Genomic DNA, 12,498 nt, shown 5'->3' with positions numbered 1-12,498 from the left:
ATAATCCATCCTGATCAGACAGATTTCATCAAGACAAGACATGCCTCGGACAACATCTATAGATTATTTAATTTAGTCAGTACTGCTCAGCATACCCATACTAAACCCATGATTACATCATTAGATGCAGAAACGGCATATGACAGTCAGTTGGACATTCCTCTTTAATACATTGCATAGATTTGGCTTCGGAGAATCGTTCACCCACTGGGTTAAAATACTGTACATCTCAGCCAAAGCTACAGTGTCACAGATGGGATCACATCACCTGCATTCACACTCCAACGGGGAAGACGGCCTGCATGCCCACTCTCTCCTTCACTGTTTGCCATCTTCATAGAAACAATTGTGGCAGCAATACGACAGAACAGTGAAATAAATAGAATTCATACTAATAAGTCAACACAAAATTAGTCTCTATGCAGATGATATCTTGCTGTTTTTATGAAACCCTCAATATATGAAATTTTAATTTTATTAATACCTTTTCAAAACATATCAAACTACACAATAAACTGGAAAAAAACAGATAATATTCTCACTGTCTGACGATGCCTGGGATTCAGCTGATCAGGATGGTCCATTTCACACTGGAAATATCCTGTACTTGGGTATCTACATCTCCCACAGGCTGTCTGACTTGGTTACCCTCAACTACACCCCCTTATTCAAAACAATAGATGAGTCTCCCACTTGAATCAATAAAAATAAAATTACTCGTCCAGAATAATTTCAGAAAAATTCTTTCAAACTCATTAATGTCACATTTTTGCTGGAAAAACAAAAACACAAAATCAAACATTCCACATTACAGAAAAGTAAATCTCAAGGTGGATTAGAAGCTCATTTTTCTTAATTATTTCTTAGCAAATCAACTGCAAGACAACTAAAAAAGTTTTTTGAGGAATCTACTCAGGAAGTTGATGATAAGAAGGCCTATGATGTCATCTACTTAGATTTCCAAAAGGCTTTTGATGTTGTCCCCCACAAGAGGCTCCTACTTAAACTCAAAGCGACTGGTATTTTAGGTACCGTAGTGACCTGGATTGATAACTGGTTAACAGATAGGAAACAGCGAGTAGTTATAAGAGGCACAATGTCACAGTGGGCTTGCGTTCATAGTGGGGTACCGCAGGGTTCGATTTTAGGACCACTATTGTTCCTAATTTACATAAATGATATGGATACCAATATATACAGTAAACTGGTGAAATTTGCAGATGACACCAAGGTGGGTGGTGTAGCAGATACTGAATTAGTGGCTCAGCAGCTACAGCGGGATCTTGATTTAATTAGTGACTGGGCCGATACCTGGCAGATGAAATTTAACGTCGATAAATGTAAGGTACTCCATCTAGGGAGCAGAAATATAAAGTACAGGTATTTCATGGGTGTCACTGAAATAAAGGTAGCTGATCATGAGAAAGACCTTGGTGTGTATGTTGATGCTTCCATGTCCCATTCTCGCCAGTGTGGGGAAGCAATAAAAAAGGCCAATAGGATGTTGGGGTATATCTCCAGGTGTGTGGAGTTTAAGTCAAGGGAGGTAATGCTAAGATTATACAATTCCTTGGTGAGACCTCACCTAGAATATTGTGTGCAGGTTTGGTCACCATATCTTAAAAAGGACATTGTGGCCTTAGAAAAGGTGCAGCGTAGGGCCACAAAAATGATTCCTGGTCTTAGAGGAATGTCATACGAGGAACGGTTACTTGAGCTAAATCTGTTCAGTCTCAAGCAAAGGAGATTGAGGGGGGACATGATCCAGGTATATAAGATTCTAACAGGTTTGGATGCTGTTCAACCAAATAGTTACTTCAGCATTAGTTTAAATACACGAACTCGTGGCCATAGGTGGAAATTAGCGGGAGAACATTTCAAGCTGGATTTAAGGAAGCACTTCTTTACGCAGCGTGTAGTCAGAGTATGGAATAGCCTTCCTGATAATGTAGTGCAAGCTGAATCCTTGGGTTCCTTTAAATCAAAGCTAGATAAGATTTTAACGACTCTGAGCTATTAGTTTAGTTCTCCCCAAGCGAGCTTGATGGGCCGAATGGCCTCCTCTCGTTTGTATAGTTCTTATGTTCTTATGTTCTTAAATGGTCACACTACAGCAGTAACAGCAGCTCATGGTTACAGCAGGAGCAGCTGTACTGTAAAAATCTCAGACATGCAGACTTACTCAAAATGTCATTAAAGAAACAAAACTGCTTTAACAACACAGTGCTGCCATTTCCACAGCACTGACAGCCCAGTGGAAAGCCATTAAAATCACTAACTGTACTCTCAGACCCTGTAAATACACGCCAATCTGGAATAATCTGGACTTCCTACTTCACAATATCACCATTCACTATCACTCACGGGGACAGAAAGGGATTACACATCTCCACCTCCTTTTCAGTAACAGTCATTTCATGACATTCAAAGACTTAATCCATAAATGCGAGTTGAGAATATGCAATTTTTCTAATATTTACTAACTGAATCTAGCATCAGAACCAAAATGGACCTCACACATAATACACTGAATCCTCCTCAGATGAGACAACATTCTGCAACTTAAAAATAAAAAGAAACCTCTAGAATATATAATCCTCCATCTGCGGCAGACACATAGATATTTGTACCAAAAATTAATTGGAATAAGGACCTTATCTTTTCCCCCAGCTCTGATTTCTGGATGGACGTCTGTAACAACATATTCACAGTGACAAATACTGGCCTTCAGTTCAGTACAAAGTAATTCACATAAAACATGTGACTCAATATAAAAAGTAGTCAGTACTGATACCTGCTCACAGTGTACAATGGGTGTCACAGATAATGATCTGCATGCTCTGTGGGCCTGTATACCTGCTCACAGTGCACCGTGGGTGTCACAGATAATTATCTGCATGCTCTATGGGCCTGTATACCTGCTCACAATGTACAATGGGTGTCACAGATAATTATCTGCATGCTCTGTGGGCCTGTATACCTGCTCACAGTGCACCATGGGTGTCACAGATAATGATCTGCATGCTCTGTGGGCCTGTATACCTGCTCACAGTGCACCGTGGGTGTCACAGATAATTATCTGCATGCTCTGTGGGCCTGTATACCTGCTCACAATGTACAATGGGTGTCACAGATAATTATCTGCATGCTCTGTGGGCCTGTATACCTGCTCACAGTGCACCTTGGGTGTCACAGATAATTATCTGCATGCTCTGTTGGCCTGTATACCTGCTCACAGTGTACAATGGGTGTCACAGATAATTATCTACATGCTCTGTGGGCCTGTATACCTGCTCACAGTGCACCGTGGGTGTCACAGATAATTATCTGCAGGCTCTGTTGTCCTGTATACCTGCTCACAGTGTTCAAAGGGTGTCACAGATAATTATCTGCATGCTCTGTTGGCCTGTATACCTGCTCACAATGTACAATGGGTGTCACAGATAATTATCTGCATGCTCTGTGGGCCTGTATACCTGCTCACAGGGTACAAGGAGTGTCACAGATAATTTTCTGCATGCTCTGTGGGCCTGTATACCTGCTGACAGTGAACAATGGGTGTCACAGGTAATTATCTGCATGCTCTGTGGGCCTGTATACCTGCTCACAGTGCACCATGGGTGTCACAGATAATTATCTGCATGCTCTGTTGGCCTGTATACCTGCTCACAGTGTACAATGTGTGTCGCAGATAATTATCTGCATGCTCTGTTGGCCTGTATACCTGCTCACAGTGCACCATGGGTGTCACAGATAATTATCTGCATGCTCTGTGGGCCTGTATACCTGCTCACAGTGCACCATGGGTGTCACAGATAATTATCTGCATGCTCTGTGGGCCTGTATACCTGCTCACAGTGCACCATGGGTGTCAAAGATAATTATCTGCATGCTCTGTGGGCCTGTATACCTGCTCACAGTGCACCATGGGTGTCACAGATAATTATCTACATGCTCTGTTGGCCTGTATACCTGCTCACAGTGCACCATGGGTGTCACAGATAATTATCTGCATGCTCTGTGGGCCTGTATACCTGCTCACAGTGCACCATGGGTGTCAAAGATAATTATCTGCATGCTCTGTGGGCCTGTATACCTGCTCACAGTGTACAATGGGTGTCACAGATAATTATCTGCATGCTCTGTGGGCCTGTATACCTGCTCACAGTGCACAATGGGTGTCAAAGATAATTATCTGCATGCTCTGTGGGCCTGTATACCTGCTCACAGTGTACAATGGGTGTCACAGATAATTATCTGCATGTTCTGTTGGCCTGTATACCTGCTCACAGTGTACAATGGGTGTCACAGATAATTATCTGCATGCTCTGTGGGCCTGTATACCTGCTCACAGTGCACCATGGGTGTCAAAGATAATTATCTGCATGCTCTGTTGGCCTGTATACCTGCTCACAGTGTACAATGGGTGTCACAGATAATTATCTGCATGCTCTGTTGGCCTGTATACCTGCTCACAGTGCACCATGGGTGTCAAAGATAATTATCTGCATGCTCTGTGGGCCTGTATACCTGCTCACAGTGCACCATGGGTGTCACAGGTAATTATCTGCATGCTCTGTGGGCCTGTATACCTGCTCACAGTGCACCATGGGTGTCACAGATAATTATCTGCATGCTCTGTTGGCCTGTATACCTGCTCACAGTGTACAATGGGTGTCGCAGATAATTATCTGCATGCTCTGTTGGCCTGTTTACCTGCTCACAGTGCACCATGGGTGTCACAGATAATTATCTGCATACTCTGTGGGCCTGTATACCTGCTCAAAGTGCACCATGGGTGTCAAAGATAATTATCTGCATACTCTGTGGGCCTGTATACCTGCTCACAGTGCACCATGGGTGTCACAGATAATTATCTGCATGCTCTGTTGGCCTGTATACCTGCTCACAGTGCACCATGGGTGTCACAGATAATTATCTGCATGCTCTGTGGGCCTGTATATCTGCTCACAGTGCACCATGGGTGTCACAGATAATTATCTGCATGCTCTGTGGGCCTGTATACCTGCTCACAGTGCACCATGGGTGTCACAGATAATTATCTGCATGCTCTGTGGGCCTGTCTACCTGCTCACAGTGTACCATGGGTGTCAAAGATAATTATCTGCATGCTCTGTGGGCCTGTATACCTGCTCACAGTGTACAATGGGTGTCACAGATAATTATCTGCATGCTCTGTGGGCCTGTATACCTGCTCACAGTGCACAATGGGTGTCAAAGATAATTATCTGCATGCTCTGTGGGCCTGTATACCTGATCACAGTGCACAATGGGTGTCACAGATAATTATCTGCATGTTCTGTTGGCCTGTATACCTGCTCACAGTGTACAATGGGTGTCACAGATAATTATCTGCATGCTCTGTGGGCCTGTATACCTGCTCACAGTGCACCATGGGTGTCAAAGATAATTATCTGCATGCTCTGTGGGCCTGTATACCTGCTCACAGTGTACAATGGGTGTCACAGATAATTATCTGCATGCTCTGTGGGCCTGTATACCTGCTCACAGTGCACCATGGGTGTCAAAGATAATTATCTGCATGCTCTGTGGGCCTGTATACCTGCTCACAGTGTACAACGGGTGTCACAGATAATTATCTGCATGCTCTGTGGGCCTGTATACCTGCTCACAGTGCACAATGGGTGTCAAAGATAATTATCTGCATGCTCTGTGGGCCTGTATACCTGCTCACAGTGTACAATGGGTGTCACAGATAATTATCTGCATGTTCTGTTGGCCTGTATACCTGCTCACAGTGTACAATGGGTGTCACAGATAATTATCTGCATGCTCTGTGGGCCTGTATACCTGCTCACAGTGCACCATGGGTGTCAAAGATAATTATCTGCATGCTCTGTGGGCCTGTATACCTGCTCACAGTGTACAATGGGTGTCACAGATAATTATCTGCATGCTCTGTGGGCCTGTATACCTGCTCACAGTGCACCATGGGTGTCAAAGATAATTATCTGCATGCTCTGTGGGCCTGTATACCTGCTCACAGTGCACCATGGGTGTCACAGGTAATTATCTGCATGCTCTGTGGGCCTGTATACCTGCTCACAGTGCACCATGGGTGTCACAGATAATTATCTGCATGCTCTGTTGGCCTGTATACCTGCTCACAGTGCACCATGGGTGTCAGAGATAATTATCTGCATGCTCTGTGGGCCTGTATACCTGCTCAAAGTGCACCATGGGTGTCAAAGATAATTATCTGCATGCTCTGTGGGCCTGTATACCTGCTCACAGTGCACCATGGGTGTCACAGATAATTATCTGCATGCTCTGTTGGCCTGTATACCTGCTCACAGTGCACCATGGGTGTCACAGATAATTATCTGCATGCTCTGTGGGCCTGTATATCTGCTCACAGTGCACGATGGGTGTCACAGATAATTATCTGCATGCTTTGTGGGCCTGTATACCTGCTCACAGTGCACCATGGGTGTCACAGATAATTATCTGCATGCTCTATGGGCCTGTATACCTGCTCACAGTGTACCATGGGTGTCAAAGATAATTATCTGCATGCTCTGTGGGCCTGTATACCTGCTCACAGTGTACCATGGGTGTCAAAGATAATTATCTGCATGCTCTGTGGGCCTGTATACCTGCTCACAGTGTACAATGGGTGTCACAGATAATTATCTGCATGCTCTGTGGGCCTGTATACCTGCTCACAGTGCACAATGGGTGTCAAAGATAATTATCTGCATGCTCTGTGGGCCTGTATACCTGATCACAGTGTACAATGGGTGTCACAGATAATTAGCTGCATGTTCTGTTGGCCTGTATACCTGCTCACAGTGTACAATGGGTGTCACAGATAATTATCTGCATGCTCTGTGGGCCTGTATACCTGCTCACAGTGCACCATGGGTGTCAAAGATAATTATCTGCATGCTCTGTGGGCCTGTATACCTGCAAACAGTGTACAATGGGTGTCACAGATAATTATCTGCATGCTCTGTGGGCCTGTATACCTGCTCACAGTGCACCATGGGTGTCAAAGATAATTATCTGCATGCTCTGTGGGCCTGTATACCTGCTCACAGTGCACCATGGGTGTCACAGGTAATTATCTGCATGCTCTGTGGGCCTGTATACCTGCTCACAGTGCACCATGGGTGTCACAGATAATTATCTGCATGCTCTGTTGGCCTGTATACATGCTCACAGTGTACAATGGGTGTCACAGATAATTATCTGCATGTTCTGTTGGCCTGTATTCCTGCTCACAGTGTACAATGGGTGTCACAGATAATTATCTGCATGCTCTGTGGGCCTGTATACCTGCTCACAGTGCACCATGGGTGTCACAGATAATTATCTGCATGCTCTGTGGGCCTGTATACCTGCTCACAGTGCACCATGGGTGTCACAGATAATTATCTGCATGCTCTGTTGGCCTGTATACCTGCTCACAGTGCACCATGGGTGTCACAGATAATTATCTGCATGCTCTGTTGGCCTGTATACCTGCTCACAGTGTACAATGGGTGTCACAGAAAATTATCTGCATGCTCTGTTGGCCTCTATACCTGCTCACAGTGCACCATGGGTGTCACAGATAATTATCTGCATGCTCTGTTGGCCTGTATACCTGCTCACAGTGTACAATGGGTGTCACAGATAATTATCTGCATGCTCTGTGGGCCTGTATACCTGCTCACAGTGCACCATGGGTGTCACAGATAATTATCTGCATGCTCTGTGGGCCTGGATACCTGCTCACAGTGTACAATGGGTGTCACAGATAATTATCTGCATGCTCTGTCGGCCTGTATACCTGCTCACAGTGCACCATGGGTGTCACAGGTAATTATTTGCATGCTCTGTGGGCCTGTATACCTGCTCACAGTGCACCATGGGTGTCACAGATAATTATCTGCATGCTCTGTGGGCCTGTATACCTGCTCACAGTGCACCATGGGTGTCAAAGATAATTATCTGCATGCTCTGTGGGCCTGTATACCTGCTCACAGTGTACAATGGGTGTCACAGATAATTATCTGCATGCTCTGTGGGCCTGTATACCTGCTCACAGTGCACAATGGGTGTCAAAGATAATTATCTGCATGCTCTGTGGGCCTGTATACCTGCTCACAGTGTACAATGGGTGTCACAGATAATTATCTGCATGTTCTGTTGGCCTGTATACCTGCTCACAGTGTACAATGGGTGTCACAGATAATTATCTGCATGCTCTGTGGGCCTGTATACCTGCTCACAGTGCACCATGGGTGTCAAAGATAATTATCTGCATGCTCTGTTGGCCTGTATACCTGCTCACAGTGTACAATGGGTGTCACAGATAATTATCTGCATGCTCTGTTGGCCTGTATACCTGCTCACAGTGCACCATGGGTGTCAAAGATAATTATCTGCATGCTCTGTGGGCCTGTATACCTGCTCACAGTGCACCATGGGTGTCACAGGTAATTATCTGCATGCTCTGTGGGCCTGTATACCTGCTCACAGTGCACCATGGGTGTCACAGATAATTATCTGCATGCTCTGTTGGCCTGTATACCTGCTCACAGTGTACAATGGGTGTCGCAGATAATTATCTGCATGCTCTGTTGGCCTGTTTACCTGCTCACAGTGCACCATGGGTGTCACAGATAATTATCTGCATGCTCTGTGGGCCTGTATACCTGCTCAAAGTGCACCATGGGTGTCAAAGATAATTATCTGCATACTCTGTGGGCCTGTATACCTGCTCACAGTGCACCATGGGTGTCACAGATAATTATCTGCATGCTCTGTGGGCCTGTATACCTGCTCACAGTGCACCATGGGTGTCACAGATAATTATCTGCATGCTCTGTGGGCCTGTATACCTGCTCACAGTGCACCATGGGTGTCAAAGATAATTATCTGCATGCTCTGTGGGCCTGTATACCTGCAAACAGTGTACAATGGGTGTCACAGATAATTATCTGCATGCTCTGTGGGCCTGTATACCTGCTCACAGTGCACCATGGGTGTCAAAGATAATTATCTGCATGCTCTGTGGGCCTGTATACCTGCTCACAGTGCACCATGGGTGTCACAGGTAATTATCTGCATGCTCTGTGGGCCTGTATACCTGCTCACAGTGCACCATGGGTGTCACAGATAATTATCTGCATGCTCTGTTGGCCTGTATACATGCTCACAGTGTACAATGGGTGTCACAGATAATTATCTGCATGTTCTGTTGGCCTGTATTCCTGCTCACAGTGTACAATGGGTGTCACAGATAATTATCTGCATGCTCTGTGGGCCTGTATACCTGCTCACAGTGCACCATGGGTGTCACAGATAATTATCTGCATGCTCTGTGGGCCTGTATACCTGCTCACAGTGCACCATGGGTGTCACAGATAATTATCTGCATGCTCTGTTGGCCTGTATACCTGCTCACAGTGCACCATGGGTGTCACAGATAATTATCTGCATGCTCTGTTGGCCTGTATACCTGCTCACAGTGTACAATGGGTGTCACAGAAAATTATCTGCATGCTCTGTTGGCCTCTATACCTGCTCACAGTGCACCATGGGTGTCACAGATAATTATCTGCATGCTCTGTTGGCCTGTATACCTGCTCACAGTGTACAATGGGTGTCACAGATAATTATCTGCATGCTCTGTGGGCCTGTATACCTGCTCACAGTGCACCATGGGTGTCACAGATAATTATCTGCATGCTCTGTGGGCCTGGATACCTGCTCACAGTGTACAATGGGTGTCACAGATAATTATCTGCATGCTCTGTCGGCCTGTATACCTGCTCACAGTGCACCATGGGTGTCACAGGTAATTATTTGCATGCTCTGTGGGCCTGTATACCTGCTCACAGTGCACCATGGGTGTCACAGATAATTATCTGCATGCTCTGTGGGCCTGTATACCTGCTCACAGTGCACCATGGGTGTCAAAGATAATTATCTGCATGCTCTGTGGGCCTGTATACCTGCTCACAGTGTACAATGGGTGTCACAGATAATTATCTGCATGCTCTGTGGGCCTGTATACCTGCTCACAGTGCACAATGGGTGTCAAAGATAATTATCTGCATGCTCTGTGGGCCTGTATACCTGCTCACAGTGTACAATGGGTGTCACAGATAATTATCTGCATGTTCTGTTGGCCTGTATACCTGCTCACAGTGTACAATGGGTGTCACAGATAATTATCTGCATGCTCTGTGGGCCTGTATACCTGCTCACAGTGCACCATGGGTGTCAAAGATAATTATCTGCATGCTCTGTTGGCCTGTATACCTGCTCACAGTGTACAATGGGTGTCACAGATAATTATCTGCATGCTCTGTTGGCCTGTATACCTGCTCACAGTGCACCATGGGTGTCAAAGATAATTATCTGCATGCTCTGTGGGCCTGTATACCTGCTCACAGTGCACCATGGGTGTCACAGGTAATTATCTGCATGCTCTGTGGGCCTGTATACCTGCTCACAGTGCACCATGGGTGTCACAGATAATTATCTGCATGCTCTGTTGGCCTGTATACCTGCTCACAGTGTACAATGGGTGTCGCAGATAATTATCTGCATGCTCTGTTGGCCTGTTTACCTGCTCACAGTGCACCATGGGTGTCACAGATAATTATCTGCATGCTCTGTGGGCCTGTATACCTGCTCAAAGTGCACCATGGGTGTCAAAGATAATTATCTGCATACTCTGTGGGCCTGTATACCTGCTCACAGTGCACCATGGGTGTCACAGATAATTATCTGCATGCTCTGTTGGCCTGTATACCTGCTCACAGTGCACCATGGGTGTCACAGATAATTATCTGCATGCTCTGTGGGCCTGTATATCTGCTCACAGTGCACCATGGGTGTCACAGATAATTATCTGCATGCTCTGTGGGCCTGTATACCTGCTCACAGTGCACCATGGGTGTCACAGATAATTATCTGCATGCTCTGTGGGCCTGTCTACCTGCTCACAGTGTACCATGGGTGTCAAAGATAATTATCTGCATGCTCTGTGGGCCTGTATACCTGCTCACAGTGTACAATGGGTGTCACAGATAATTATCTGCATGCTCTGTGGGCCTGTATACCTGCTCACAGTGCACAATGGGTGTCAAAGATAATTATCTGCATGCTCTGTGGGCCTGTATACCTGATCACAGTGCACAATGGGTGTCACAGATAATTAGCTGCATGTTCTGTTGGCCTGTATACCTGCTCACAGTGTACAATGGGTGTCACAGATAATTATCTGCATGCTCTGTGGGCCTGTATACCTGCTCACAGTGCACCATGGGTGTCAAAGATAATTATCTGCATGCTCTGTGGGCCTGTATACCTGCTCACAGTGTACAATGGGTGTCACAGATAATTATCTGCATGCTCTGTGGGCCTGTATACCTGCTCACAGTGCACCATAGGTGTCAAAGATAATTATCTGCATGCTCTGTGGGCCTGTATACCTGCTCACAGTGTACAACGGGTGTCACAGATAATTATCTGCATGCTCTGTGGGCCTGTATACCTGCTCACAGTGCACAATGGGTGTCAAAGATAATTATCTGCATGCTCTGTGGGCCTGTATACCTGCTCACAGTGTACAATGGGTGTCACAGATAATTATCTGCATGTTCTGTTGGCCTGTATACCTGCTCACAGTGTACAATGGGTGTCACAGATAATTATCTGCATGCTCTGTGGGCCTGTATACCTGCTCACAGTGCACCATGGGTGTCAAAGATAATTATCTGCATGCTCTGTGGGCCTGTATACCTGCTCACAGTGTACAATGGGTGTCACAGATAATTATCTGCATGCTCTGTGGGCCTGTATACCTGCTCACAGTGCACCATGGGTGTCAAAGATAATTATCTGCATGCTCTGTGGGCCTGTATACCTGCTCACAGTGCACCATGGGTGTCACAGGTAATTATCTGCATGCTCTGTGGGCCTGTATACCTGCTCACAGTGCACCATGGGTGTCACAGATAATTATCTGCATGCTCTGTTGGCCTGTATACCTGCTCACAGTGCACCATGGGTGTCAGAGATAATTATCTGCATGCTCTGTGGGCCTGTATACCTGCTCAAAGTGCACCATGGGTGTCAAAGATAATTATCTGCATGCTCTGTGGGCCTGTATACCTGCTCACAGTGCACCATGGGTGTCACAGATAATTATCTGCATGCTCTGTTGGCCTGTATACCTGCTCACAGTGCACCATGGGTGTCACAGATAATTATCTGCATGCTCTGTGGGCCTGTATATCTGCTCACAGTGCACCATGGGTGTCACAGATAATTATCTGCATGCTTTGTGGGCCTGTATACCTGCTCACAGTGCACCATGGGTGTCACAGATAATTATCTGCATGCTCTATGGGCCTGTATACCTGCTCACAGTGTACCATGGGTGTCAAAGATAATTATCTGCATGCTCTGTGGGCCTGTATACCTGCTCACAGTGTACCATGGGTGTCAAAGATA

The 12,498-nt window shown here is 45.8% G+C and overlaps 1 long non-coding RNA gene across 3 annotated transcripts; it reads right to left on the bottom strand.

The window, feature by feature from the left end:
* Nucleotides 1–2,106: 2,106 nt before the first annotated feature.
* On the bottom strand, nt 2,107–12,399 carry LOC125723085 (uncharacterized). Of its 3 annotated transcripts, XR_007386723.1 has the most exons (4): nt 12,095–12,399; nt 10,421–10,668; nt 3,306–3,414; nt 2,881–3,181 (listed from the first exon to the last, which is right to left on the bottom strand). It is a non-coding gene; the product is annotated as an uncharacterized LOC125723085 (long non-coding RNA). The 3 variants fall into 3 exon arrangements; XR_007386722.1 differs by lacking the exons at nt 10,421–10,668; nt 12,095–12,399 and adding an exon at nt 2,107–2,856 and having other exon boundaries at nt 2,919–3,181; nt 3,306–3,717; XR_007386724.1 differs by lacking the exons at nt 10,421–10,668; nt 12,095–12,399 and adding an exon at nt 3,725–3,894.
* Between the last annotated feature and the right edge of the window lie 99 nt (nt 12,400–12,498).

The sequence above is a fragment of the Brienomyrus brachyistius genome, unplaced genomic scaffold, assembly GCF_023856365.1.
Source record: "Brienomyrus brachyistius isolate T26 unplaced genomic scaffold, BBRACH_0.4 scaffold45, whole genome shotgun sequence".
In the NCBI taxonomy this organism is placed as follows: Eukaryota; Metazoa; Chordata; class Actinopteri; order Osteoglossiformes; family Mormyridae; genus Brienomyrus; species Brienomyrus brachyistius.
This window is presented reverse-complemented; position numbering and strand designations above follow the sequence as displayed.